The sequence below is a fragment of the Saimiri boliviensis genome, chromosome Y (genome assembly GCF_048565385.1).
Source record: "Saimiri boliviensis isolate mSaiBol1 chromosome Y, mSaiBol1.pri, whole genome shotgun sequence".
NCBI classification, from domain to species: Eukaryota; Metazoa; Chordata; class Mammalia; order Primates; family Cebidae; genus Saimiri; species Saimiri boliviensis.
The window spans coordinates 21,978,243-21,982,897 of NC_133471.1; positions in this window are offsets into that span (position 1 = coordinate 21,978,243).

Below are 4,655 nucleotides of genomic sequence, written 5' to 3' on the forward strand. Positions count from 1 at the left end.
GTCTCTACTAAAAATACAAAAAATTAGCTGGGCATGGTGGCGCGTGCCTGTAACCCCAGCTACTCAGGAGGCTGAGGCAGGAGAATTGCCTGAACCCAGGAGGCGGAGGTTGCGGTGAGCCGAGATCGCGCCATTGCACTCCAGCCTGGGTAACAAGAGCGAAACTCTGACTCAAAAAAAAAAAAAAAAAAAAAAAAAATTGAGAAAATTTCAGCCTCTGTTTTTTGTTTGTTTGTGGTTTTGCTTTTTGCTTTTTGAGATGGAGTTTTACTCTTGTTGACCAGGCTGGGGTACACTGGCATGATCTCAGCTCACGGCAGCCTCCGCCTCCCAGATTCAAGCGACTCTCCTGTCTCAGCCTCACAACTAGCTGGGATTACTGGCACCCACCGTCACGCCCGACTCCTTTTCTGTTTTTTAGTAGAGATGCGGTTTCACAATGTTGGCCAGGCTAGTCTTGAACTCCTGACCTCAAGTGATCCACACGCCTGGATCTCCCAGAATGCTGGGTTTACAGGCATGAGCCACTGTACCCGGCCAGCCTCTGATGATTTAATGTGTCTGCCCTTGATGGAGGAAAATGATGAAAAGTTATTTTCGGACAGGAGATGGTTCGTTGGTTGGTTGGTTGTTTTCAGACCGAGTCTCACTCTGTCACCCAGGCTGGAGTGCAATGGCACGATCTCGGCTGACTGCAACCTCCACCTCTCAGGTTCAAGCGATCCTCCTGCCTCAGCCTCCTGCTGAGTAGCTAGGATTACAGGCATGTACCACCACATCCAGCTAAATTTCTATTTTTTAGTAGAGACAGGGTTTCTCCGTGTTGGTCAGGCTGGTCTTGAACTCCCGACCTCAGATGATGCTCCCACCTCGGCCTCCCAAAATGCTGGGATTACAGGCGTGAGGCACCTCCCCACGCCAGCCTCTGATGTTTCACTGTGTCTGCCCTTGACGGGGTAAAATGATAAAAAGGTGGTTTTGGACTTGTGATTGTTTTAGTGAAACCCAACTTTTAAAAGGGCAAAGCACACTTTGGGAGGCCGAGGCGGGTAGATCACAAGGTCAGGAGTTCGAGACCAGCCTGAGCAACATGATGAAACCCCGTCTCTACTAAAAATACAAAAATGTAGCCGGGCATGGTGGCAGGCACCTGGAATCCCAACTATTCGGGAGGCTGAGGCAGGAGAATCGCTTGAACCCGGGAGGCGGAGGTTGCAGTGAACCGAGATCACACCACTGCACTCCAGCCTGGGTGACAGAGCGAGACTCCATCTCAAAAATAAATAAGTAAATAAACAAACAAACAAATAAATAAGGGAACAGTAATAAGTCGGGGTGGGGGTTACTTTTCCTCCGTTCCTGGTCACCTGTCATAAGGGGGGTGACTCCACCTCTCATAAGGGGCGTCTGACGGAGCCGGGTTCCATCAGCCGACCCACGGCACCACGTCCTGGCAGGTGGAGGCTCTTCCCAAATGGGTCACCGGTTGCCGTGGCAACAGGAGGGATCCCTGATGGAGCCGCGTTGCCCAGATCTCACATCTGTGTGCACAGAGCATGCAAGCCCAGGCAGGCTGCAGGCCTGAGCCTGAGCCACGTTAGGGATCATCACCGTGGTTACGATATTTTTAGGGGCTGGGTAACGTACACACACGCGCAGAGGGATGGTCATTGACTCCCAGTGGGGTTACAGCCCCATAACGCCATCATGGCACAAAACATCCTAACTTAAAACGCGTTCCCTAGCCGGGCGCGGTGGCTCACATCTGTCATCCCAGCACTTTGGGAGGCCGAGGGGGGCAGATCGCCTGAGGTCGGGAGTTCGAGACCAGCCTGACCAACATAGAGAAACCCTGTCTCTACTACAAATACAAAATTATAGCATGGCACATGGATACCTATGTCACAAACCTGCACGTTCAGCACAGGTATCCCAGAACGTAAAGCAAAATAAAATAAAATAATACAATATCAGTTGACTATCTTGATAAACTGATCTTAAAGTTGAAAATTTGTAAATCCAACCATCGTAACCTGGAAACCAGCTGTATCTATGTATGTATACAGATGCTTTCATTATTAAACTATTGCAGTTGGCCGGGCACCATGGCTCACGCCTGTAATCCCAGCACGTTGGGAAGCTGAGGCAGGCAGATTACCTGAGGCTAGGAGTTCAAGACCAGCCTGACCAACATAGAGAAACTCTGGCAAAAATATAAAATCAGCCGGGCGTGGTGGTGGATGTCTGTAATCTCAGCTACTCAGGAAGCTGACGCAGGAGAATCACTTGAACCCGGGAGGTGGAGGTTGCAGTGAGCTGAGATGGGGCCGTTGCACTCCAGCCTAGGCTACAAGAGCGAAACTCCATCAGAAAAAAAAAAAAAAAAAAAAAAAAAAGCATTGACTATCTTGATAAACTGCTCATAAAGTTGAAAAGTTGTACATCAAACCATCGTAAGTTGGAAACCATATCTATATCTGTATGCATACATACACTTTCATTATTAAAATACTGCAGTTGGATGGGTGTGGTGGTTCATGCCTGTAATCCCAGCACTTTGGGAGGTTGAGGTCGGGAGTTCAAGTCCAGCCTGACCGACATCGTGAAACGCTGTTTCTGCTAAAAATACAAAATAACATAGCCAGGCATGGTGGTGGCTGCCTGTAATCCCAGCTACTAGGGAAACTAAGGCAAGAGAATTGCTTGAACCCAGGAGGCAGAGGTTACAGTGAGTGGAGGTCACACCACTGCTCTCCAGCCCGGCTGACAGAGCTAAACTCCGTCTAATAAAAAATTATGTCTACATAATACATATGTCATATTTTATGTTTATTTTATATACAATATATTATATATTTTACGTATTTTATACATTTCTACATATATAAATGTATAACATAGATACATGTATAACATATAAAACAGTCATACATGTTACATGTCACACATAATGTATACATTTCATACATCTTGTCACATGACACGTCATACATGTTATATGTCACATATAGCATATGCATACTATACACATGGTCACATGTCACATACATGTCATACATGTTATGTCGCATGCAAAGTACATGTCAAACATGTCATATGTCACACATGGCCCATATGACGTCATATGTGATGTATAGCGTGTATATGTGATAGATGACATGTATGACATGCTTTATATGTAACATGCATTATGGCATGTATCTGTGACATAACGTGTAGCATGTATGGCATGCATATGCTATATGTGGCATGCAACATGTATGTCACACATGCATGTCGTGTGTCGTGCGACATGTATGACGTGTGTGACAAGATGTGTGGCATAGATGACGTATATGTGGCATGTGACAGCATGTATGTTATGTGTGACAGCATATATGACATGTATGTGTAGGATAGCATGCGTGGTATGTATGTTATTTGCTGTCATAGGCAACATATGGCATGTATGTCACATGTGATACGCATGACATGTTATTTGTGGCACACAACATGCATGACATGCATGTGTTGCGTGTGGCATGACATGTGTGTTTCGTGTCACATATACATACACGAATGTTATTCTTTACATATACATGCATGCTATACATGTTATTTGTGTGTGTGTCATGTGTCATGTGTGACTCATACATGCCATACATGTTATGTTACATATAGGATGCATGGTATGCATCACATATAGCATATACATGCCATGCATGTTATGTGTCATGCGTTACATATACGCCATACATGCCACACATGCTATAGTCACATATACGTGTCTTGTCACATTTGAAATGGCATCACTACGCTGGGCACGGTGGCTCGTGCCGGTAATCCCAGCACTTTGGGAGGCCAAGGCAAGCGGATCATGAGGTCAGGACATCGAGACCATCCTGGCCAACACTGACACCCCGTCTCTACTAAAAATACGAAAAAATGGCCGGGCATGCTGGTATGCACCTGTAGTCCCAGCTGCTCAGGAGGCCGAGGCAGGAGAATTGCTTGAACTCAGAAAGCCGAGGTTGCAGTGAGCCAAAATCGTGCCACTGCACTCGAGCCTGGGCAACAGAGCAAGACTCTGTCTGTTAAAAGAAAGAAGAAATGGCATCAGTAATAAGTCACAGAGCTGTACAAGGCAGCCTGAAAGGAGAGGCTTATGCTTCATGGATACCCACGGTTACCACATCCAGCACTGACTGGTGCCAAAGTTCGGTTGTGCAGGGTGAAGGTGCTGCTTTTTTTTTTTTTTTTTTTTTTGAGACGGAGTCTCACTCTTGTTGCCCAGGCTGGCATGCAATGGCACGATCTTGGCTCACCGAAACCACGGCCTCCCAGGTTCAAGTGATTCTCCTGCCTCAGCGTCCTGAGTAGGCCTGTGCCACCACGCCCAGCTAATTTTTGTATTTTTAGTAGACATGGGGTTTCACCCTGTTACTCAGGTTGGTCTCGAACTCCTGACCTCGTGTGCCACCTGCCTCGGCCTCCCAGAGTGCTGGAATTACAGGCATGAGTCACCCTGGCCGGCTTCAGTGTGAAGCTTCTAACAGACATCCACCAAGGCGAACACAGGAGCCCCTCCTTACAGCAAGAAGACCAAAACTTTGCCTACAGTCAATGCCAGTGCGGAACTCACACCCCCACCCCCATGACTGTGGTCCTGACTGAAG